Source organism: Pygocentrus nattereri, chromosome 20, assembly GCF_015220715.1.
Source record: "Pygocentrus nattereri isolate fPygNat1 chromosome 20, fPygNat1.pri, whole genome shotgun sequence".
Classification (NCBI taxonomy): domain Eukaryota; kingdom Metazoa; phylum Chordata; class Actinopteri; order Characiformes; family Serrasalmidae; genus Pygocentrus; species Pygocentrus nattereri.
The window spans coordinates 18,103,768-18,130,863 of record NC_051230.1 but is presented as its reverse complement, the minus strand read 5'-3'; the positions used below and the strand labels follow the sequence as shown (position 1 = coordinate 18,130,863).

Sequence of the window (27,096 nt, the reverse complement as noted above, 5' to 3'; positions counted from 1 at the left end):
AACAGCAAAGTCATATTTGGTTTAGAATTGCAGTTAGGCTCATGTAGCTAACAAGTACTGGAAGCACAAAGCCCACCAATTATCATCATAACAAAAATCACATTTGCCTCAAACCATGTTAAGCTGACATCTTTGAAAAACGTATGGGCAAAACTCAGGTGTCAGAATGGCACTAGGGCTCAGGGAACCAGGTGAAGCTGGATGAGCAACAGCAGGACTGCATTCTCCACAGTGCTGCTCTGAGGAGTTGGGCCTTATCAGTCCAAGTACACTCGAGAACTGTGAGAACTTAGGAAGGGGTCTGGAGATGGTGAAGGTCTACTGGCAAGGACTCCATGAATTTGAGACTGTGCATTAGACAGGGAGCAAGATTTTTTGGATGCTACTGTTATCTGTGTGTATGTGTGCTGACAGTACTCTCAGGGACCTGCTTCATATCACTGAGGCCAAAGGCACTTTTCCACAACACATCTGCCCCACTGCTCTGCGGCATGCACTGACACCCATTTCAGCTCAGGGGAAAATAATGATCCAAACAGTACACAGCTTCTTACGTTAGCCGTATGACATAACAGTAATGAGGCTCAGAGAAAAAAATATAGACAATGTACTGGTAAAGAACAAACTGTACATCTGCTGATTGACTACTGCTGTCTAAAGTTCGCTTCTTTAGTTTTGAACTGGAGTTATGAGGCTAATATAGCTAATGAGTAATGAAAGCACAACCAATGCACATCAAATAACCTGCATGCCTAAATTATCACACACTTGCTGAAATTTTCAGTAATCTCAAATAGACTTGCTTATGTGGTTCCTGACAAAATGCCATACTGTTATCTATAACAGTGGATAAAAACAGCAGCAGCCAGATTTTAATGTTCAGGCATTTAGAAGGCCCTGATGAACCTGAATCTGCTGCCATCCATTGAGCTCCACTTAGCTCACTCCATCTCCATCAGAGCAGCTTTATGCCACTGAAGAATGTAAAGCATCCACTGACCCCACTGCCCCTCCAACCTTTCATACTCCCCTGTGCCCGATATCTGCTATCATTTTTGTCCTCACTAACTATCTGTGAATCCACACTTTCCTCACTCTCATGAATCTGGCTTCATAAATGTTCATGTGAGCTGTCTGCAATACAACTTCTGTACAACCTGGCCATTCAAAACCAAAGTTGCACGCAATACATTCAATCACTCCACTAGATGGTATTTTTGATACACTGTATGTCTAAAGACAGCTTCTACAAGTACGGTTCATGCCTTATTCTCTATGAGTAAAACATTAAGACCTGATCTCTGATCAGTTGACAGAGGAACATGCAAGCATTAAGTTATGTTCTGAGCAGGATGTCCCCCGGAGGTTGAACATGAGGCTCTTTAAGCACAGCATGCTAAAGTGAAGAGGCTAATCTCATTAAGGCTTGACCCAGCGGCTACAGCACCAAGGCTTAATCACAGGACTACTATGGCTGCGTACCTGAACATCTGATTTACTGCGTTAGCCTCTCTGCAGATAACAGCAGATTTGCACATGAAGGAGCTGTAAGTTTTGCAGACAGCAGGGATCATATTTGAAGTAATGCCAACTGGGGTTCACAATACATTGTTTGTTACTCATTTTTGCAACGTTGGTTTTTGCATTAGTGCTACAATACACTCAAATTAAGTCATCAACTACAAAAATCACAAATGTTTTGTTTTGTGTTGTAGCATCCTAACTAAACTTCTGTGGGCCTGATTGTTAGCATTGTTAGATGAAGGCTTCCTTAATGCATTTTAAGATATTGTAGGCCTTTGGTAATATAATGCTGATTATATCTATCATAAACAAGAGCGTAGTTCTAGCATGACATTGAGTTCAGATACCAAAACCAGCTCACCACAGGCAGTGTAGTGCGGTCAGAAAAAAAAAGTACATTCTAAAAAAAGCACACCATGGTGTAGCATGATGTAATTTCAATCTTATTTTGAATGTCATGTGACAGAAAGCTTGCCCAAACACCTGCAGTGGACTGTTTAGACTTCACAAAAGAATGAGGACACCTTAAAATGGGCCCAGTCCAGGTCAGTCAAAATTAACACCAGTCAAGTCAACCACAGAAGATAAAAACTGACCCCAAATCAGCCTGTGAAAGCAACAATTTTTCCTGCACTCATCAATCTCTTTCGTGAGGTGCAGCCCAGTGCAGCAGGCCATTACCAGGTATTTGCACTTGCATGTTAGTTGTTGGAATGTTGGAATGTTCTTAACCTGTCAGAGCTTCGGATAAATCTTCAGTAACCCTCACACTTTGCTGTGTAAACACTTCAGACTAGAAGAGCAACATGAGAGGTCAGCGAACAAGAACAAGAACAAGGGGAAAATAAGAGAAAAAAAAGAGAGTGGATAACTCCCCATCCACTTAGCATTAGATATATTTCTGATTGTGTTCTAAAAGCTGAATGTAATAGCCCACATCTTCATAGTATGAATTTTGTCACTCAAACTGAAGGTATTTAAGACCTCAAACAAAAATCTTCCTTGGCTGAATTCAGAAACAGCTCCATTGTAACTAGTAAACTAATAAAGTGTAACTTAAAGCAACTGATGTACACAAATGAAAAGAAATGGGTCAATTTTTAATTTGATCCTTTAGTTTTGCACTGGAGATCCAGTAAAGACCAGCATTATGCAAACTGCATCACATGCATGCTGTCAAGGTTAGTAATCTCAAATAGACGTGTGGTTTCTGTCACTGTAGAGTACTGTGTAAAAGTCAGAGACCACCTGTCACTTCTTTCATTTCCAGTCTAATGGCCATTTAGCACAAGGTGTTAATTTTTCAGGAGATGTTTCAGAGGAGATAAATGACATTTCACTTGCAGAAGGAAGGAGAAAGTCAAATGAAAACATGTTATTTAAAAAATTATTCAAATAATATAGAGAGAACAGGACTCCTTATAACTGTGCAAGGCCTGGTCAACAATCAAAACTGTCAGCATCAGACAAACAGTACTTTAAGATGTCATCTTTGAGAGATAAATCAAGCTTCACTATTGCTTCAGATCTGAAAAATCCACAGGTGTTTTTGTCCATCTATCCAGTGCTATGGGTCTGAAAGGATGTGTAGATGTCAAGAAGCTCTTACTGAGAAAAGGAAAGAAGAAAATCTGCAAATCAAACAAGCTGCTAGTGCTCTCAGAACAATGGACATCAGAGTCCAGACCTCAACATCATTGAATGTGTTTGGGATTGATTGGATTATAAGAAGCAGAAAATGCAACCAACTTGTAAGACTGAACTTTGGTGGTGTGGAAATACATCCCAACAGATTTATTTGAAAAGCTGAAAGCAGGTCTCCTGAAAAGAATAGAAGCTGCAATAAAGGCAAAAAGTGGACACACTACTAAATGCTGAAAAATCTGATGTTATGTTTGGTTGTTGTGGTTCCTGTATAATTATCTGTTAAACATGTTTTCTTCTTATTTCTTATTGTTTTATGATGCTGAAAACAATACTGTGCACTGGAATTTAAATAAATGGCACATTTTTATGCATAAAAAGATGACTGCCACTACTGTGTTTAGACATGTGAGCTACTTTTATTCACTTTTCCAGATAAAAGTATGTAATTGTTGTGGATATTTGTGCAAATTTGATTTTCACTTTTTAAAAACTGGACACCTTTGTATAAAGAATAGACTGAGCACATGGTGCTTTGAGCCAGATGAACACATTACACTCCATCCACAAAGCATCCTGTATTCTTGTTTTATGTAAAGAAAAAAGTTCTAGAGACAAGGAGGGTGTGGAGAGGGTGCAGGAGGAGGGGTTGGATTGGACAAACAGGCTGATCAAATACAAGGCCCTGCCAAGCCAAACACCTCTAGAGCTCAGGCTGCATGCGCAGCAGGCCAAGCCAGGATCAGGCCGTTCTCCTCTGGGGGAGTGAGGGAGTGCAAGAGGGTTGCAGACACAGCCCTGCTTTTCTTCTGTACTTGCTTAGATCGAGAGAGAGAGAGAGAGAGAGAGAGAGAGAGAGGATACATGGATACATACACCTAGTTGAGCAATCTGACAATACGTTATTATCACTGCAATAAATCATCATTGTAAGTATTTTTATAAGACTGAACAACCACACAACACAAATTCAGACCAATTATAGAGCCCTAGTAATCAACAACTCGTATACAGTAATAGCACAGACTGCAAAGTAGCAAGTAGGCAATTGGAGGTCAGACCATTGTGATGACATGACATGATTTTAATCACACATACACACACACACACACACACACACACACACACACACACACACACACTTTCTAAGCTGCTTCTCCCTCAGAGTCGCAGGGGGTGCTGGAGCCTATCCCAGCGGTCATTGGGCAGAAGGCAGGATACACCCTGCACAGGTCGCCAGTGATCACATGAAACACATTAGCCCATTTACAATACTCTCAATTGGCCAAAGTGGCAACATAAGTAACATTATTTGCTCTTTTAAGCTGCACTTGGTAAAACATTTTGTTAAAAAAATTGAAAGAAGTAGCTGTACAGATTTACAAGAAAGAAAAACATGATATGTGTGCACTGCTGTGAGTCACCCTGTAAAACCTGAAACAATAATTTAAAAGCCAGAGGTATCAGGTTTGGTTCTGCAGGGGTTTTTCAGACCATGTCACACGTACATACTCAAAAAGAAGGTCGATGTTTAGCTCTCAAATACAAAATCAACATTACACTGATGATGATATGATGACAGTTAATGACTGAATTCTCTAAGAACACTCTTTCAATCATCAGATTCATCTGCTCAAAAAAAAACAGCTGCCTATTTAAATAACATGAAATCAAACAAAGTGTGAAATTGAAAGTGAGAGGCAACGGCCTATTTAGCACAATGAGTCATGAATAATTACAGCATTATGGTAAAGGTGTAGTAGAAGCACTCACATATAGCATGAGTGTGCTTTCCTGGCTGAAATTACTTATGTGACAAAATTGATGATTGCCAATTTTGTGTTTAGGTCTTGAACAAAGGCTATAGTTCATTTTAAATTCTTATTATACATCATGATTTTACACAGTTTTGCCAAATTGCCCACCCTTACACACACCACACAGTCACAAAGACTCTATGGCATGTGCACCTCTGAGATGCTCTCACATGCCTGGCATTGTAGGCTGGGTAGAGTGCAGAGATTTCTGGGCTCTGGAGAAAAGAGAAGGAGGCCACTGTTTGACTCGGGTCTTGCTTTTTCAGTCACATTCTTTTCTGTGTTGATCCCTTTCTCTCTCTTGTTCTATCTCTCTCTCTCTCTCTCTCTCTTTTCTCTCTCTTTATTTCTCTCTCTCTGTCTCTGTGTGTGTCTGACTCCGTCTCTCTTGGGAAAGGGGCTTTCAGAGCAAACAGGAAGGGGCTTTGTTGGGATGTCTGTGGAGTGTTGACTGGGTGATGCTGTAACTGCTTTGGTATGCATCTCCATACACTGTTTAAAAATGTGGAGGGGAAACATGCCAGATAGAAATAGACTTTTAAACATGAGGGCTGCGATACAAGCATGCACTGTGGCAGCCGTATCAAAACCTCATTACATTTTTTTGTTTTTGTTTTTCTTTTTTTTTTTTACACCATTTGAAAATGCTAGCTGCTCTTTAAATTCTGTGAACATTTCATCATGAGTGAGAAAATCGAGTCAGAATTATTCACAACAGAACCAGATGCCTGAAGCCTTTAATGCATCTAAAAGCCACCTCAGAATAAAGGTAGCTTATATAGGTATATAAAAGTATATTATATTATATGGATTAGCTTTTGGCCTAAAACACATTTTTAAAATGCGTTCATGGCGGAGAGGTACGTGCAGGGCATAATAAGGGAAAACAGTCCCCAAAGAGCTTTTTTTATTTTACCATAAACAACATTAGATGTCAAGAAAGATAAAAGAAAACTGGTGATTTTGGATAGTAAATAAAAGGTTGTATTTGTAGACACTATAAATCTCATTTCCTATCACTAACATTGTAAAGAAATCTAAGTTGCTACATTTCTCTACAATGAAACACATCACATCTATACACTCTGATTGACTATGCAGAAACTGTGTAGAAAAAATCATAACATATATATATATATATATATATATATAACCCTGACTTATGTTAAGTTATGAATATCTTACCTTTCTCTTATAAAGTTACCATTTCAGAGAGATGTAGAGAGAGATATTTGCTGTAACAGCCATGACACACAACAAACAACAAAAACGGAGAAGCAGCAAGTCATATGTTAATAGTACGCACACACACACACACACACACACACACACACACACACACACACACACATACATATACACACACACATATACACACATATGCAGACACACACACACAGCACTCTTTGGTACCCTTTAGAACATTTCAATGACCAAAACCAAAAAGCAACGGAAAAATCTATATTGCTGTAAGCTCACAATGTGCTGCCATGAGCCATCTCACACTGTGACTGTGTCATTTGCATCATGGTGATTACGGTTTATCACTGATGGAAATAACAAGAAGATTGATAGCATGGATTAAACGTGTTCTGTGAGGTTATTTTCACATTTTATGTGCAGCGTGCAGTACTAACACATGATAATACTTGGGTGTTGTATGACTGGTGTTAAGTAGGCGGTACTTCTGGAATATTAAGATAATTGTATGTTATGCCACAGTCAGCTGCTCTGGGGCTGCATCAAAATAGGAGCTGTGGGCCGATGCTGACATCTGATCAGTTTCATACGCATATCTGCTGACAGGGCCGAGAGAATACAAGTACTGAGAAAATGTATTTAGAAGTATCTGTACTCAGTCCAGGTTACATTTTTAAAGCAGCATTCAGCATACAATTACATGGTACAATTTCAGGAAAATACATTTCGAATGTATTACCTACTAAATTAGAAAAAAATGATACCATCTTTAAAAGAAACACCATCAATGCTTGTTTATGAATTTTATTAAAATCAGTGCACAGCACGTGAAGACATTTAAAGTAAGAACTTATTAAATGACTTCTTTACAAACACTGAAGTTCCTGCTAAAGCCTGAGTAGACTGATAAACCAAAGTGATGAGCTAATTATTAGTCTCAGCGGTACTAAACTCTAAAGGCATGACTCAACTGTTTCCTAAACATGTTAATTTTATGCGTTGTATTGTATATATTGAATGGCATACATTCAGGGCAGTGTATTCAGAATTCAGCCAACACTACTTTTTCAAAGTCGGTCTGCTGGTGCCAATGCTGATTCATACAAAGATTTACAAAATGCAAAAACTGGGGCTACATCTACCTGGATTAGCATTACTGAGAAATATAACATTTATTTCTGAAGGTTTACAGCTGCAATAAAATGAATAAAATACTGACATTTTAGCACAGTAGCTTTATAAAGCAAAATCTACCAATGCTGATATGATTCTAATATCATCATGCATCACTACATTGAGCCTTCCTACACCTCCTATATGTGGTTAATTAAACATCTCTTTAGTAAAGCAGCTGGGGGAAGAGTGATTTAATCATTAATTGAGTGCACTGTTACAGACTGCCTTTCATTGTCACATCACACCAACAAACACCTGTATGGAAAACTACATCAAAACACTCCATTGCATCCATGGTAACTTCATAGGACACTAATGAGAGGGAGTGTAGCAGTGGCCTCCCAATTACAGCTGTTGGGAGTATTAAAGAAATGCCACAACAGCAACTCCCAACTTGAAGCAGCCAGCCAGGCAACGTCTGAGGTAGCACGTACGAGCTGCGGTTCAGGATTCCCCCCGATGACTCACTTGGTGTGTCAGCACGGTTGCATCAGTGTTTTATATTTTCAGTCTAGTGAGGTCTATAATTTCCATTTCCAGAAAAGAAGTTCCATTCTAACATTATGGTGAAATGTATACTCTGGCATGGGATCAGTGGTCACTCCACAGGTGGTCTTCATTGCAAAAAACAGACTTAGACAGCATTCAAGAAAAAAAACATTTCTACCATATGCAGGGTGTAAACAAGCTAGATTTAACTGTCACTGCTAACGTAATTACTGCCAGTAATTAAGTCAACTGAAGGCCAGTAGTCTAAACCGGTTCTTTCAGATTTGTCAAAGACTGTTATACAAGAGAGCAAACTCCTTTCACAAACTCAGAAGAGGTGACTGATTTTGTAGTTTAAATGTGGAAAGAAAAAAGAATATGATTAATTCTCTGCCTTATTTGTACCTGTTTCTATTCACTTCTCTACCCTTTTTTGTTCTTCATACTCATGCTCACACACACATACACACATAGAAGAGCTGTTAATGTGGCTTCTTAATTCTGATTTAATGAGTCCCACACCTTCCTGAAAAAGCCTAAGGAAAACTTATTAAAAGTCAGCCTGCAATTTCTGCACTCTCTCAACTCTTGTTCTGCAGAATTAGGCCCAACACAACACATGTACCAACCAGTGAAGAAAAGCTGGAGTCAATTTTACCCCATCCACTTTGCTAAAATCGCTACTGACCTAAAAACCCCCGGGCTGACAGTGATTTTGCGGTGTTTCAGTGGAGATGTTGTCTTCACTCATTGTGTTGATTTTGGATCTGGTTCCTCTCTCTCCCACTGACCTTACGTAAGCACTGTAAGTCCAAAACTGGATACTTGATCTCAGGCTCTGTCTATTCCCTGAAAGTGTCATGCAAGCTGCTCTTCCATGCTGTGTTTCTGGGTCAGTATCAACTATCAGTGCCCTATCAGCGGAGAAAGAACTCCTGCAAATACTTCACCACAGAGAAAGAAGCTCCACCACAGAGACATAAAGCACTGAAATTTATTCAGATACCAAGTAGATCTTTGACCATCTAAACTCTTGAATAAATACCAAAAAGAAGCACAATATGAGGCACATTTGAGTTGCAATGACAAACAGCATAAGTTACATTCTTTGTAAAAATCATCTAAGTATGGTATGGCATTGTTTGATGCCCTGTATTAATATAATGGGGTCACTAAAGAAATTGAAAATAAAATCACTGATAATTAAAAAAAGGTGGGATGGCTAACATATTGTTTATTGTTGCATCTTGTTCACACTTCTTCAATCAAACTCCTTATACAGAAAACTGTTTTTTGAATAATGCTGTTAAGAATCCATGTAGTTCTTGCAGGAAATGGTTCAAAATGCTCTAAACGCTTTAAAAAAAGTTGGAATATGTATGTTATATCTGTTCATCATGACATGAGCCACGTCTTTCCAGTAAAATCAAGTCAAGTACACATTCTTTTTTATTGAAAGTTCTAGAAACCTGTACCTAAGGTAAGGTAACTGTATAATAAAAGTGTCTGTGTAAAACGTGTCAGTTATGATGATGATATGATGATTTATGATTTTCCTTTCATGAAAAGAAAATATAAAAAGTCTAAAAACATATTTTACATATTTTACATTTAGTCTCTTTACAGCACATTTAGTTCATAATATGAGTAGTCTTCTGTTCAATTATGGACTATTTATAGTTCCACTTTATATAGACTCTTTGTTCATCACTGGCCCCCATAGCAAAGTTCACATTAGTCATGTTGTACAAGAACGTGATAAACATCAGTATTTACTTTCCAAGAAAGGCAGATATTCGTAGAAACACCAAAGTTCTTATTAAAAGCCTTGTGATGTGGCAAAGCTTTGTGAAGATGTATCTTACATTTTCACAAAACATAGACTAACCCTGAACCGTGACAGTAGAAACCAAAGCACAGAAAAACAGAAGAACAAGCTCATAATACACTCTTCATACTAGCAAAAAGAAAGTTAAGTCCAGGAGAACCATTTTAAGACAGCAATTCTAAAGCTCTCCTTTTATTAATGTTGCAGGACATTAAACCTAGCTTTAGATTTCAATCACTGCTTTTCATCATTTCTGTCTGCACAACGACATCCTCTGCCCAAAGAGGAATCTCAAAGCACTTTCATTCTTCCAAATTGCTTACTGCTCCAAACTGTTGACTGCTTTGGATATCACAGAGTCATGCCCGGGAGGGTGGCACTCCAGATATTTCTCAGCACCAGAACATGCAATACTTGTTTCGGCTTGGATTAAAGGACTACTCATGTCTATATGCTGCATCTGTACTGCACAGACAATAATTATGACTTATTGTCTCCAGTCAGTAAAAGAACAGAGAACCTGTTGAAACACACTTATAACAGAAGCCAATCCGTAGGCTCTGAAGCAACAAGATCAAGCTGAAAAATGCTGGAAACATCACTGATTGAGGTCAGTACACTGCGCGTTCCAACTTAGGTCCACTTTGCCCACCCTTCCCCTAGTTTGTACAGCAAAAAAAGAAATGAACGCCAAAGAATGTTGATTAATAATGTGCACCAGTGAAATTACGGCCATAAAAGCCCTTACATTTCCTTCAGTCTACAATGTCCATTAATTTACTTAAAACAATGTTGCAGATCTTGATAGAGAAAAAGGAAGTGATATCAGCACATTAGAAAGCTTTGCTCCACAAAGCCTGAGGTCATTCAAGAGTGAGTCAACAGGAGTTGTGCAATGGACTCCCCTATCTGCACATTCACCATGGACCCCAGAACAGGCATTCAGACAGGCGGACACAAAAAAAAACACACAAACACAGGCACACACATTCCCTGGCAGGCTGAAGGAGAGAACTGAGGGAATACAGGCACAGACAGCAGAAGGAAATGCTGGTGCGGGTGATGCAGCAGAGCTTATCACCAGTCAGGCCTCTCCTCCATCCCAACATCACACCTTCATATCCTCCTGTCTTGGCACAGACACCTTCCCCACCACACTGTTAAAGTGGGAGTGTGTGTGTGTGTGTGTGTGTGTGTGTGTGTGTGTGTGTGTGTGTGTGTGTGTGTGTGTGTGTGTGTGTGTGTGTGTGTGTGACTGCGAGACAGGAAACACATCCCTGCAAAATTTTTGTGTCATAGTGTAAATTGTATTTGCATATTTTCCATATTGTGTTTGATTTTAGTTCCAGAACAGAAAAAGTCTTCAACATTGACATAATACCAAACATGTAGGAAATTTATTGGCTTCAAGGAAGCTCTTTAATTTTCAGAAAATCTGGAAATGAAAATAGGCTTGAACATTGGCAAACCACCAACTGACACAGCAAGAGCGTGAGAATTCACTGTTTTGACATCACTGCTGTATCCATTTCTTTTCAGAAAAGTGACAGTGTAGTTCATTTTACTATTTTGTTATTGACTGCAAAATATTTTGACAGACTCAGTCATACTACCATGGAACAGCCATTAATATTGAGATATGAAAAGAAAGAATCGAAAAAAAGACCTGGTGGACCACCAAAGTAGTACTTTTTGGAGAAACAGACGTTAACAATTTTATCTGTGAGAGATAGGAGACAAAACAAGCTCTCTTGATTTAAAAAATCCAAAGGTGTTTCTGTCCTTCCTTTCACTGTGAGAAGACGACTCAACACTATGGGTCTGAAAGGATGTGTAGCTGTCAAGAAGCCCTTACTGAAAAAAGGAAAGACAAAAAAGAAAATTTGAAAGTCAATCTCACGATAATGAGTCCAGAACTCAACATCACTGGATGTTTTTGGGATAATTTGGATCATGAGAAACAGAAAATGGAACCAACTTCTAAGACTAAACTTTGAAGGTGTAGAAAAACATTCCTGTAGGTGAAAAACTGAAAACAAGTCTCTTTAAAAAATATTTAGTTGTTGACACGGTTAGTAAATATGTAAGTAAGCATATAAGTATTTAACAAAACATAATCCAGTGCAACCTAACCAAAAAAAATAGGTTTATAATGCATCCGTATAGGGTGCAGACCTAATGTCCAGAGGTAGACTGTTCCACAGTCCCTGAGTAATTTTCTTTTAAGTATATGCTTTCTGCTTTTTCTGATGCTGAAAATGAATAACTTGTACTGATGGGCAGTTCTGACTGAAAATTAAAGAAATTTAATGTGGTCTCTGACACACATACCATATGAACAGGATTAGATACACCTATGCATTCAAGAGTTGATGTCTGTGGCAGGAGTGCCCAAGCCTGCTTCAGCACATCTACCATCCTATAGAGTTTGAATCCTAATCTACCACATCTCATCCAGTGTATCAGGTTCCCTGGAAGCATCTAAGTATTGGAGAGCAATGTGTTTAGAACTGGCACAGTCTATAATGGCAGAGATGAGGACTTTCTGGGAACAGGGTTGGGCTCCTGTGCCATCAGCAAAAAAAAAAAGAAATGACTCTCCAAGAAGGAGCAGAAGAGTCTACAGGTACTTATGTCAACTTTCACATCAGATTTAGGTTACCATGTGTGTGTGTGTGAAGGTGTGCACATACTTTAAGACCAGGGGTCTACCACATTGGTTACTATTGTTCAGGAACATCTGAGTATCATTCTCATGAATTTTAGATTGCGAATGGGAGATGTCATGACAAGCCTCCAGGAGTAGAGGTGGGCAGTCCTGTTCTATAGCATGTGTACACAGCAGGGTGTTTAAGTACTGATTTAGTTATTTGTTACATCTACTTGCCAAATTATGCTCCCTTCTTTCTTAAGGCGTGCCATTAGTGAAACCAGGTGGATGAATCATGCATCTAAAGACACTGCCCTTTTTAACTGAAACCCTTGAAACACCTAGTTCTAATGTTCAAAGGCTTGTAACTTGATTTGCAAGATCAGCTGTGAAGTATTCAGTGTTGGAATGCCGCACTAATACACACCTCTAGAAGCAGGTGAGGTATACATAGACACAGCCTTGGATTATGTAGTTTATAAATGTCAATACTCAACATACTAGGAAATTTGCCCACACCATCCCAGTTCTCAGTTACGCTGGCTTCCCATAGCTGCACACCTTCAATTTAAACTCCTTTTCATTACATGTAAAGCATTGGACATGACCTTTGCCATCTCTATGGACTCTGATCTGATGGTACGAGTTGACATGCCTTGGGTAAAGCGGTCTACTATGGGTGTTAGATTATTTAAAGCCACTGCACATTGGAATCCCCTCCCTCTACACCTTCATAACTGTACTACCCCTTCTTCAAATCTAACACTAACTCATCATATCTTTCTAGACAGTACTTTCCTACTAACAGCCACAGTCAGTAGCCATCTCTTACATCTCAGTCACTTATTTCACACACATATGGACACAGACATGTCTTGTTTTATTTATCGTACATATATATTCTGCAAATTTAGTTGCATTTTTCATTTTATATTGTACAGTAACCTTGAGTTTGGGAAAGAGGCTATGTAAATAAAATGCATTATTATTATTATTATTATTACTACCAAAACAAAGCCTAGTTATGGTTTGTCATTGCCATACACTGTCCTTGTGTCATCTGAGTCATTGTCATTGTGTTTCCCTTTTTGGTCCAAATATACTCAGGTGTTTTTTCACTACTACATGGCATATTATACAATATTATGGTTATCATTATGGGTTATTCTCTTCTGCTTAATTTACTTTGCACTATGTTTATATGTGTTTAATGTTCCTTGTAGCATTCTGTCTTGCACTGGGAGTTCCTGTAATGGGAACGTGTGGAATGTGCATCAAAGTTGATTCTGTCATAGCTACTGTTTGTCGACTTCGGTATGACTTGCCTGGCTTGTAAGTCAGGTTTGGATCAAAGGGCCTGCCAAATGAATACATGTAAATGTATAGGACGAATGCAAAACAAAAAAGATGCTGGCTGCAGCATTCTGTTACTCCTGGCCTGTGGTGAGTAGGGCTGTTATCATGTGGGCTAAAATAATGCAGTTAGCAGTGTCATTTAACATTTAGCAACTGTCGTTTGTGGTTTTGACACTGATTGAAAGATTGTGGATTGAAATTTGTGCACTTTATTCGCTAGTGCATGATTTTCGTGTAAACAAACCAAAGTTTTTTATCTGATTGTTTCTGATTTTGGAAGTAACGTGAGATTAGATGGCACAAAGGCACAGTAAATGTAAAATCAATCAGCGAATAGCTCCGCCCCCAAGGTTATACCATATAGAGCGGAGATGGTTTAAACCTGGCTATGACAAAAGCAGCAGTATGCCTATGTCTTGCTCTCATTTCTCACATCCATGCCTTTCTCTAGGCCTCTTTCTGTGTCTTCTTTCACTCTCTTGAAATGTGTCTCATTAATAATTACCCTCCTGTTTTCCTATAACCATGTCTCACCCTTGTTCCCGCTTTCTCTCTCTCTCTCTCTCTCTCTCTATCTCTGTCTCTCTAACTCACTCTCTCTTTTGCATGCAGCTGCAACTTGATTCAGCCAAAGCACCCCCACCCTGACCCCTTTGCACTTGCTCTCCAGGATCTGCACTCCTCTTTTCTCCCTTTGCTTTCTTTCAATCTTTTTTCTCTTTCCTCATCCCTCTTTTCCCACTCTATCACCCACGCTGGCCTGGCCTCGGTTTCCCTTTGCACATGGGCTCTCCCTTTTCAAAAACAACTGCGGGAGCAGCCAAGAAAGAAGGGAACAGACAGAACACCCTACAATGGCCATCTCTCTAAACTGCCATTGCTCTGGTGCAGACAAACATCATGTGGTTTGGGAAGCAATGACATGTTTGTTGTCCCCTGAGTGTGCGGGTGAGTATGCAGGACAGTCACTGTGACAGCAAGGCAGCATTTGTTTGGGCATATGGTCTCTCTGTGTACAGTACACAAGTTTCCCCACCCATTTGTCTATGAGGGTATTAGGGCACATTTCTATGTATTGGAGCATCTATATATACTTGCATGTTTGTGTTTGAATGTAATCCATCTGGGTTGATTTGAATGGCACGCTGCCCTGGTTAGAGGGAGTGGAATGCAGAGATCAGTCAACCCCCCCCCACCCCCCACCCCCACTTACACTTTCCCCATGGCATCAGAGTGTGGAGTTTTGGAGTGATATTGCTCAACGTTCAGAGCCCCAGGGTCTTATAAGGTTCCCAGCTGTGCCGAGCTGGCCGGCTCCACTGTGCTTGAGAAGCCTGGAATGTTTGGAGTGCAAACCTCTCTGGAAAGCTCAAGTCACCAACAACAAATCTCACCAAGAAAAAGGAGACAAAGAGGGGGCGGTGGGACGTGCAACGAGGTCCATCAGGAGAGCACTGCCTTAGTCAAGGCTTTCACACTCAGGTTTTCTGAAAGCTGAAAAGCGAAAGCACTGATTGCTCACCTGCCACTGATTTACATTCCAGGTCATGTCAATCATTTCTATCACTACAGTCACAGGTAACTGTCACCATAAACAAAACCACAAACATCTGTCAGTGCAGCTGATATGTCACGCTTCAGTTAACAACCTGTATAGTATGGGAACTTCTCAGCATCATTACAAACCATAAAAGGCTGCATAGTTCAGAACTTATGAAAAATACCGCAGTGAGGCAAAGCGAAGTTGACTTTGGCCAGACAAAACTGTTTACACAGCTGAGTTAAGTCACCCAAAGAAAGGGAATAGTGTCCCATAGCCTGGGGGTGGGCGATATGATGATATTTGTTGGTATTGAGATAAATTATGTCACTGTATGGTTTTCTGAGCATTTCTGACCGAAGGCATGCTTCATTACTAAGACAGCATATATTCCTTCCTCTGGTCCAACTTAATAAACTACCATGTAATTATCATGTATCATGAAAAAGTACTGAAGGATCCTGCTGTTATATATTTGGAACATCGCCCACCTCTTCTGTAGCCTAATTTCATCAAGTCCGTCTTTTACTTGAACTCTTTTTATGTATGAAAAGGGACAAATAGAACATGCTCTGATTAAAAACTTCTCAACTTTCTCTATCTTAACAAGCAGAGCAGCCCAAACCAACTGAAGACTCCTGCTGTACTAGAGCTACGGGGGCGACGTGCTTCAGCAACACCCCACCGAGCACTCCGGACAGGGGGAAGCAGATGACACACCCACAGTTAAGAGCGTCGGTCCGGACAATCATACGCTAAAGCCTATGAGACATATGTCTTTTATCAACTCACTATGAAGCTTAAAAGCAGCTCACTGGCGTATTCGCTCACTTTAAGCGGCGGGTTGTGACTCGTAGTGAGTCGCACCTCTGAAGCGAGAACTTGGCTGAGCGGTAATCACCGCAGTCTGGGCTTCAGACACACTGGACGCTCCTTCGTCCCGTTAAAACCATAAACAAGCGGGCACACGTCGCTAAAGTGGTACGAAGTTGTACGAAACTCAGTGTTATCTACTTCTAAAGCGCCTCTCTGTTATGCAATGAGACCAGGCGCACATGTGGACTCGAGCACAGAGGCAGCTCCGCCGCGGCTGCTCCACCAAAACCACAACACACGGGGCTGAATGTGGAAAACAGACCACAGCTCAGAAGTGAAAGCAAAAAACACACCTTCAGTGTATCTCTCTCAGGAGGAATCCTTCTGCTTCTCCTCGACACGCGTTCCTCTCCTTCGTCTCCTCACTCTCCTCTGGAAAAGGCGAAGCAGGTTTTGCCGTCCATAAAGATGAAGGCAGGCAGAGACAACTTTCCCCTCAGAGGCTGGAGCTGGAGCTGGGGTTGGAGCTGGAGCTGGAGCTGGGGTTGGAGCTGGGGTTGAAGTTGGCAGCAGCTTCTGTAGTTTCACCACTAGCTCTCTGAAGAAGGTCCAGAAGACGCTCCTGAGATCCTGAGACGGAGATCGGCGGGGATCGAGAGTGCGGCCAAGGCGAAAGGGCTCGAGAAAGAAAGAGAAGACGCCTGGAGGAATGCACTAACTGGGGGGGACGAAATAAGAGGCAGAACGAAACGGGCGGGTGTTGCTTTACTGTGTCTTTCTTTGTGTTCACTGGTCCTGATGCGAGCTGCCTCGGCTCCTTTTGTTGCTGCTGCGCTAGAGAGAAAGAGAGAGGGGGGGAGACAGACAGAGAGAGAGGGGAGAGAGAGAGAGAGAGAGAGAGAGAGAGAGACGGGGGGAGAAGAGAGAGAGAGAGAGAGAGAGAGAGAGAGGGGAGAGAGAGAGAGGGGGGGGGAGAGAGAGACAGACAGAGAGAGCGAGACAGACAGAGAGAGAGGGGAGAGAGGGGAGAGAGAGAGAGAGAGAGAGAGAGAGAGAGAGAGACACAGAGAGAGAGAGAGAGAGAGAGAGAGAGAGAGAGAGAGAGAGAGCGATGCAGAGTTAAACTTAGCAGCTACAGCTCCAACCACAGCAGTTCACTCAGTAAGCGTGTCTGAAAAGTGGGCGCTCTACCGAGACAGACAGACGGCGAGCTGCTCCGTGTGTTTGTCCGAGGCTCGCGCTGCTCAACCTGCCGCTCTCTCAGTCTGCAGAGGAGAGGAGGAATCCGTTCTCAAACTGGGTCCTTCCCGAATCGCTCCCTCAGTTTTCTGACTACAGAAACTCCAGCGTGTCTGTGGTTCCTTTGTTATCTCCCTCCCTCCACACACCACGCGCCCGCCCCGCCCCCTTTCTGCCTCACCGTGTCGTCTGAGGCTCTGATGCCGGTCTGATGTGAGGTCCGGGTGGTGGTCTGGTGGTCGGACTCCTCTCGTCGGGTCTGCTGGACCCAAAGAATGGTAACAGTAATAAAAGCAGAAGATAAAAGAAAAGCTTAATGTGGATGTCAACGAGCGCGGTGACGCCACCGGCGCTCGCGCTACCGCTCGCCACACCCATCCATTCATAAAGTGGAGAGCGCGGGAACGGAGGGTGGCACGCGCGCGACAGGCTGAGCTCGCTCGCCATGCTAACCGTGCTAACCTGAGGCAACCCACAGGGAAAAAGATGCCCGAGATGAAGTTAAACGACGGCGGTGTGCTCGTAGATTCAGCCCGTTTTAAACTGCTAATAATCACCCTTCAGACTTTTCTGCGAGGGTTCTTTGAAGGAAATGGTTTTATTTAGAACCATCAGTTCCACACAGAGCCATTTCATGCTTCAGTGGGTCTTTGTATGGTGTAATATGTCTTCAGATTGATGGAGAATGTTATTGGTTTTTTGAAAATGGTATAGCACCAAAATGGGTTATGCTATTTATCTAAAGTGCTATTTAAGATTAAGTGGCCCTTGTTAGTCCCACAACTGGGAAATTTCACCTCCACATTTAACTCATCCATGAAGTGAAACACCACATACACACTAGTGAGCACACACACACTAGGGGGCAGTGAGCACACTTGCCCAGGACGGTGGGCAGCCCAATCCGCAGCGCCCGGGGAGCAGTTGGGGGTTAGGTGTCTTGCTCAAGGACACCTCAGTCATGTGCTGTCGGCTCTGGGGATCGAACCGGCAACCTTCCGGTCACGAGGCTGGTTCCCTAACTTCCAGCCGATGACTGCCCCCACCTCCAGCCCATAACTGCCCCTAAGCTTGGCATGTTCATAATAGAACCATTCTGGGCGCTATACACTCTTTAAAAGATGGATCTTCAAAGGTTCTTTAGTAAAGACAAATGGTTCTGTATATGAACCATGAAGACTCAAAGAACTGTTTGCATGGCTTGTGGGCTCATTGCTCAGTGAAATGGTTCTTGAGGTTGATATAGAATGTGTTCTTTATGGTTCTGTATAGAATCTTTATGAAAAATGTTCAATATTGTACCAAAAAATGTTTCTGTTGTCAAGCTTATAACAACAGAAGAATGTTTTTTGATATGTAGAACCATATTCTGCAAATTCTCCAATCTGAAGAACCATTTAAGCATGAAATAGTTCTATATAGACCTAGAACATATGGTTCTGAGTAGAACAATTCTAAATACTAAAGAACACTTGAAGAACTATTTCTTAAAGAGATTAGATTACAGTAGTTTACACTGTAAAAATATGGATGCAGTTTTCCTCTCGTTAGGTCAGGTCTCAGATTCAGGTGATCTAAATCGGGTAATCAGGTAACTTCATAATCTGTATTTATTGAGCATCAGTGAACTCAAAATTGGAAAGCAAACATTATATAACCTGAGAAAAGTTCAGCCAGTTCGTATTGAAGTCCCAGTAATTACAGAATAATAAGCCTTAGGTGTTAAGACAATCAAACATGCATTAAATCAAAGTGTGGGTGCTATTTTATTTATTTGAGATTAAAATAAATAAAACAAAACATTAAGACCTCTATAAAAATGGCACACTTTCTGTAGATCTGAAAAAGATAATGAATGACTCTATCACATTTGTGCTTCATATTATCATGTTTTAAGAGGATTAGTAATATATGCTAAATGGTTCTGATATACATATTTTAAAACAACATTACTTGATATTTACTACTTTTTTCATGGTGTGTATAATTCAAGATTAAACTATATTATTTTTGGAAGGCAATACCTGCTAAAAACATTAATATAGGCTGTATGTGGAGTTCTGGTTTCACTGAAACAAAAACAAAACAAACAAAAAACCCCCAAAGAAAATTGGGCATGAAAATCTGCTTCTTAATTGACTACAGATGACTAACATTTTGAGAGCTATGATTCCATCAACCCATTTGCAGAGCTCAACAGGTTTGCTAGATAGGCTACCACCATGTCTGAGGAAAAATAAACCATAAAGTGAGGAAATATCCCTGAAATAGTCCATATTCTCTTGATCTTCCTCTCTCCAGAGCAATTTCTGACATCCAATCCTCAGGAGATACACCCACACTCAAGTGGTGCTGTAGTTGGGTTCCACATGGGCAATGGTGCACTAGGTGTATCCCTGTCAGAAGGGTTTCACTAGACAGCATGTTTGCATCTCTGTGCCATGGTCCCTCAGGAAGCACCAGGAGATATGGACCATTTTAATGCGTCTTTCACTCTTAGAAAGAAATGCTCCCTGAGCATCCTTTCTGAACTCTAGTTCAGGACATCAATAATCAATAAATGATATTCATGGAATAGGTCACTGAGGCTGAAGCTTTGAAAGATCTCCTGTTCGTCACATCCAGAGCTAGAGCCATCACGTGTGTGATAAGCTTTTGTGATCTGAGAGCTTGTTCTTATTGTTTTCTTGTGGTATTCATTTGTGTTATGCACAGTGATGTACTTTCACTTTCACCTCAGCTGAACCACATATTCACCAGTCCCACATATGCCTATGGTAAGGAATTTTCCACGAATTGATGTACAAGTCATAGCTCATGGCTCAATGATCAACACGTGTGTTGCACATCAGTGTAAAATCTACATAATTCTGCCTTGTGGATAAATGTCATTTTGCAGTGGGACATTTCTGAACATAGATATAAATTGATTATGAGTAGAATACTTGACTCGATTTTACTACATCAGAAAGCAGAACTTCCCAACTTAATCCAAGTTCATTGAATTTGAGATGATGCCTCATAGCAGAGTTACTGAACTGAGTTACTGACGTAATTGCACAGGAGGATTTTCACAGTGCTAGTTTTCAGTGTTTTTTTTAAATGTCTTGGACTTCCTTACATGTACTGCTGTCTTAAATGAAAGACTGCCAGTGGGATATGTCCAGACTTGCCTTTCTCAAACATGATATGTAGTTTCAGCCAAATCATTTGAAACATCTGCCTGTTCTGTCCACCCACACATGACTAAAATCTTCCTATTTTCTCTGTACAGTTCACCAGCCAAAAGTTCCACAGCTGTTAGGCTTTCATTTTAAGATGAAGGCAGAATCTCAATAAGATTTAAAGGAAATCACTTGTCACCTTTTGGAAAACATTGACTTTTCTGACACTTTAAAAGTGAACATAATGCATTTTTTTGTTTTGTAGATGTCAGATCACACTAAGTTGTCTGGCGGTTTTTGCTGCTCTGCCCATTAGTGCCCGCTTGATGCATGGGCAGGATGCAGCCTCTTTTGTTCCTGGTTCTCCCTGGTACCATGCGCCCATGGCCATTCTCTTTATCCTAAAGTGTCTTGCCTAGCACTTTTTTTGCCCAGGCTTCTACCCAACACTATTGATGTGCCTGGGGCACAATGGAGAATAACGACAATTTCAATGCAGTTCACTGCCTCTCTCTCTCCTCACAGGGGGGTAAAGTGCTGATCAGTGGGACGGAAAGGCCTTGCGTAGGCTGATTTGAACAAAAAAACTGGCCTAGCCTGTGACATAGACACATGAAAGGCTTGGGGGTTAAGCCCAGCCAGATCAATTTCACTCAGCAACTCTCTATGTCCCAAGCTCCGGCCTGACCAAACCCACAATGCCTGGCTTTCTGTGGCACTGAGCCACACAATTCTCTGAACTGATCCATCCTACAAAGGCCTGTTACAGAAGTGCCAATTGAGCTTGAATAATCGCTCACAAAAGCGTCGCTGACCCTGACCCCGCCCCGGCACAACCCCACCTCCTGTCCAAACGACATGGGGACAGCTGGCCCGTCAGAGGCTATTTCAGCCAAACTGTATTATTTGAAACCACATGTATATTTTGTGAGATTAGCAGAATGCAGTCTGCAGTATAAGACTGCACAGCCAAATTACTAATACCACAAGCTGGAATGTCCCTGGTTTTTGGGATGACCCAGCTTGCTCCGTCTTCAGTTCTCAAAGTGGAATTTGACCAGTTTTTGAGATGTAAACAAAGTAATTCAGTCAAGTTTTTTTATGTAAAACAGTAGAGTTGTAGCGACAGCTATCAAATTCTTTGTAGTGGCAGTGGCAAGAGCCAGGGGTCATAATGTTTACAACACAAATATAGCCATTTATTTGCTAACCAAAATGACCAACAAATCTTCTGTTTGTGTTGTTTTTAGATATAATGTAAATAATGGTAGTGAAGTGTTAGACTTGTCTTTAGTATTATTTTGACTCTCTGTCAATAATTAATAGAAATAAAATACATTTAAGACCTTAAAACTATAGTTAAACAACAGTTCAGGCGTCAGGCAGTATATTTGTAACTATTTTATGTGATACGTTTTTGTGATGAAGGCAAGTTTTTTGAGGTATTGAAGCTGTGAACTCTACAGGTACTAGTATACTAGTATACTAATTATACTCTACTAGTATAATTCTACTATGCAAAACTTTTGTTTACATTTAAATGATTTCTTTTCACAGAAATAAAAAAAATTGAATTACCTTAATTAACCTATACATATAGGTATAGTTATAGAGCTTTAAAAATAGCACATCATATTCATATCCATACTTGCTCATGATGCTGAAATGCTGTTGTAAATGGCAAAGTTGTGGCATTACAAAGATTGTTAAGCTAACTAGCCTGCCCATTATTAAGGCCCGATTGTCTAGCTTAAGCTACTTAACTTGCACTATTATATCAATCCTGTAGATCCCACATGCATTCATGTGTGAGTCTGAGCTAAAGTAGGAGCCAACTGAAGACTATACTTACCTCATGGTCACTAGTCTAGCACTTCTAGTGACTCATCGAGTGAACTTTTGCATCTTGGCTAACTTTAGTGAAATCAAGACATAAAATGTCTGAAGGGTTTTGCATGAGAGGGAGACAAATACACAGGGAAAACATTACTTTTAGCTTGTTCAAGGCAAAAAGTCTTGAGAATGAGGTAACGTCAGCAGAATGTAGCCCAAGTGTCCCCTAAGTGCATCACAAATGGGAGTGTAGGGAAAGTATTTCAAAAGCCAAGACCATTTGCCACAATGGCTGTTTCTATGGTTGTGACTGTTGGTTTGCTTTAGTCTGTAATGCAGGTTTTTATAATGACGTGAAAAATTATGACACATTTCAAAATTGAATTTTTATTTTACTAAATGAACAGAAATAGTGCACTGAAATTTGTATAAAAATGTCAACTTCAAGTTCTCTGTAGAGGATGTGTTCATTTATTTTCACTTAGGAACAAAACATGTCATTTGACCCGGGGTTGTTCAAACTTTTGCGTATGCCTGCAGGTACAGGAGAGAAAACAATCTCTCCCAAACAAATCTAAAAAAAGAGATGTGTTGACCCCAGAGAATTATATTTAAAGCAATCTAATTCAGAAAATGAATGTCTTCATAGCACATGGCTCACCAGGGGCGAAGCTGTGGCACAGCGCTTGACCCTTGGCTTTGGAACGGCTGGGCATCAGGTGTGATTTAGACTAGAACAGAACCACAGAGAACGCAGATGTCATGGTCAGAACAGACGCACACCTGCCCTCGGCCAGCCCTGCTCAATCTCAGCCTCGTCTGTCTTTCCTTGTCAAGGGAGGGGAGGCTTGCGCCGGGCTGAGCAGAGCGGTCCATGAGTAAAAAAAAAAACACAGTGTTTATCCTGAGCTCAGTCTACCACAGAGAGCTATGAATAGAAGCTCAGCAAGAAGGAGAAAGAGAAAGGTAGAACGAGAGAGAGAATGTGTGAGTGTGTAACAGAAGAATGGAGAGGGAGAAATTGAGACAGAAAATGAGAAAGAAACAAAGAAAGAACAAAGAGAGAGAGAGAGAGAGAGAGAGAAGAGAGAGAGTGAGAGATCCACAAAGAAGCAGAGAAAGAGAGAGGTACAGAAGAGAGAGAGAGAGAGAGAGAGAGAGAGAGACATTGGGCTTTGGCATCCGCCGCGCTCCCAGCAGCGTCACTTGTCCCAGCAGCACTTTGGGGTCGCCATGGAAACAGTGATGAGTACAGCTGCCACTGCCCCTGGCATCCTTGTATCGTGCGCACTCGAGATTATTCATATCGCACACGCCCGTTTTCTTACCCATGCCACCGAGAGGAGACCTTGATACGCAGAGCAGGAGAAAGCAGTGAGCCTCAGTCTGACACTGTGACTTATTGAATTAACAGACTCATCCAGTCTTCACAACTTCTTTAGTCTGTAGTCCACATAAGTTACACTGCATGCAAGTGGAAGCACTTTGCAAGTGAAACGATTACAGTGAGGTCAATAATTACATCAAAACTCTGCTCTCAAACCCTTTTCATCAAGCCGAAGTATGGCTTTCAGATATGAAAGAGGAACCATGAATGAATGAACAATGTAAAGACATAGAAACTATGAGTATTTGCAATTTTTCATTCACAAACTCTTCATCTTTGTAAACAGTGATGCACACTGTAGTTGCAATAATTGGATTGCGTGCAGGCCAGGTGCATGATGAGCACAGCTGGAAGCATTTCAGTGTTCATGAGTATGAAATGGGCAGAAGAACGATGTGTGCAGGACCTTAATACAAGATTCCCAGAGGTCAATATTATATAAAACAAGTTATATATCTCCATATATTTGCTCCATACAGGCTTCCACATCTTATGTGTATAGAAGCAGATTTTACACCCCCTATAACTAATTATATTTTAAGATGTGTAACACACTCATTTTGGAAGCGCTGTACTGAATGAGTGGGTGAGACAGGCTTTTCATTTAGCATTCTCTCTGGGTTTGTCATTATTACATTTTAATATAGCAGAGGCCACCCTTCATTTATCTAATTTTCATTCAAATATTTCATATGAAGGCTCAGATACTTCACATCCATCATTTATCAAAAAATGACACTCAACAAATGTCTCAACAAATATGTCCAAAATCTCTACACGTATATCCAACGTATTTGCATTAACAATTTATATTCTTTTCAGGAGATTTGGAAACATTCATTTGTTCAAAGAAATCTGCAGAGATATTTTTCCACACCTTTGGTATGACCTTTGGTATATGTTTGGTGTCAACATGTTTCAAGTGCGCTGAATGCCAGTGTTCACATCACTTTTTTTTCCATACAGAAGCATGTATGACATTTTTGTGTTACAATATTGCTGCTGTCAAATCAAAGACTCCAAAAATGTCATTTATGTTGTGAACTTTTCATGGCTGGATCAACAGGAAAATCCTATTATATCAACCTAAAAGTTAAAGACATTTTGTTTCAGGTGCCATTCCTGAGATGCTAAGTTTTTTCTTATAAGAGCAATAATATGTAATGCCTGTATACATGTATTTATGAGACAGCGTTTTTCTTATCTGATGGACTAAAGACTACAAACAACATTCAACAAAGGAATAGATCTTCTAAATCACAGAAAGTTGGCTTTTATGTTGCAGGTTCAGGTCAGGGTTAAAGATAGGCTAGGCCTACACCCTGTCCAGAAAAGGGTTGTTACAGAGTCCTCCCTTAAAACCTCCCTTTCAAATCTGCCTAAGCCTAACCTTGAACCCCCATTCAGCTACAAACGAGAAATATTGATAATAGTACACCATGCTTTTGTTATTGCAATAACAAGATTTCTAAGGGTTAAGGTGCCTCACCTTTTGCTCCCAATTTGGCTCATTCTCCAAATGGACCTCTCTTGTGATCTTTACACTTCATTTAAAGGCTTTGGTTAATGCCAGCTCTCAGAAGCCCACTGAGAAACCCAAACAGACAGATTGAGGGGTTAGTCTTTCCACTCCATTTAGACCCCAATGTTTGATCTCTTCTGTGCATCAAAGGGGCCAAGCACCGCCCATCTGGAGACCATGCTGTTTGAGGGCAATGTTTGTCATATATGCAGTGGGCCAAATGGAGGTCTAGTATAGGGCTATTTACGGGGCATTCCAGTGCCACAGCTATGGGGATCTTGTGACCATGTTTTGGCTAGGAGAGTGCCTTATGAGGAGCTGGGGTGTGTAACAGGGAATGGGGAGCGTGCTGTTGGTGTAAATCATTGCTGACATATCAAAAACTATTTTTTCTGTTTTTTTAATTAATTTATTTATTTTATTTTATTTTTGTATACCATATGAAAATACTAAATACTCTGTACATTATGTAAACCAGAGGTGCCCAAACCTGTTTTGGAGGACCAAAAGCAATGTTTGTTAAAAATTAAAGTAAAAAGTTATATAAAAATGTTTTTTTTTCTCTCATTGGACGAAGAGGAAGGGGACTTGGGGCCAACTCTCTGGCAGGCTGTTTTTGTTCTGTTTTTATTTACATTCTGCACACATTCTGTCCCAACTTTCTTGGAAATGGGGTTGTATATTAAACATAAAAGGTCTAGTCCATATACTAGAAAACTGAATCTTCCTTACTTTTTAAAAAATTTATTTATTCATATACATGTGATATGTAATGTGGTTGTTAACATTTTGAACATTGTTAACATTTTGAAATATACTGTTCACTGCCCAGTCTATACAGCACATACACACAAACAACAAAGTTTTTAATTAATTGTTATTGTGATTTCACAAAAACCAACACATTTACATATTTCCACCTATCCAGCCTACAGCAGTTTATCTCCACCCATTCACACTGACGTTATAAGGAGTGTTTCTTGAATGAGCCACAATACAGTGTAGTCTTAAATCTTAACACAAGTCATTTGCACATATCAATACTAAAGACAACGGGCTGTTTAATTTTAATATATAAAAAGAAGTTGGGAAATGGTCATTTAAAAAATGAATTATGGCTTTCATTGGTTCTTTTCTTGCTTCTTATTTCTGGTCAACACAATGAAATGGATGTAAGAGAAGTAGTACAAGACAAAGTTTCCAGCTAACAGCTTGACCCAAGGACGCTGTGGGAGTTTGCAAACACTGGTGTCAAGGCTTGTGTGTGCGTGAGTGAGTGAGAGTGAGTGAGAAAGTGCGTAAAAGAGAGCGAGGAAAATAGAAGGTCAAGTTTCTGTCCAGCACAGCATATTCAGGTCCACTTGGAGTGCAAGGCTAGTTTGTGTTACAGGTGCTACAGGCTGCAGCATGAGTGACAAGGCAACTGGGACATGTGCTCACACACGTACACACAGACACACAAGCACACGCAGCAAGCAAAGCTGAGAATTACCCAGAGTACACCAGCTGTGCTCATTTAAACACACATTATATAATCCACACCGCCTGTTTTGACCAACACTAAGTTAACTAGTGCGTATATAAAAGCTACGAGAGAGATGTCAGATGATTAAACCCATTCCTGAGAAAGTGGCATGAGCCAAATTTGCTGCTTTCATGTATTTTTAGACAGTCAGGCTGAATCTGTGAGCAAATAGGCCAGAATTGTTAGTTTACATATAATAACCACATCATCATTTTTCTCAGCTCTGCTTGCATACAGACAGATTTGCTAGTAACTCAACTGAATGCATTTAAAGGGGCGATATCCTACATTTTATGTTTTCTCCTGAGGTCCACCTACAATGTTTGTGTGGTTTTATGTAAACCTGTCACAACTGATTGACCATTTCCCAACCACTCTTTCTACCT

General features: G+C 40.6%; 1 protein-coding gene across 2 annotated transcripts in view; it reads right to left on the bottom strand.

The window, feature by feature from the left end:
- rhobtb4 (Rho related BTB domain containing 4) overlaps positions 1-17,381 on the bottom strand; it is a 67,414-nt gene extending 50,033 nt beyond the window's left edge. Inside the window, exons 1-2 of one of the 2 annotated variants that reach the window (XM_017695546.2) lie at positions 17,232-17,381; positions 16,394-16,874 (exon numbers count right to left, since the gene is read on the bottom strand). The gene's annotated coding sequence lies outside the window, so the exon portion shown is untranslated. The remainder of the gene's footprint in view (positions 1-16,393; positions 16,875-17,231) is intronic. The other variant, XM_017695547.2, reaches the window with a different exon arrangement.
- Between the last annotated feature and the right edge of the window lie 9,715 nt (positions 17,382-27,096).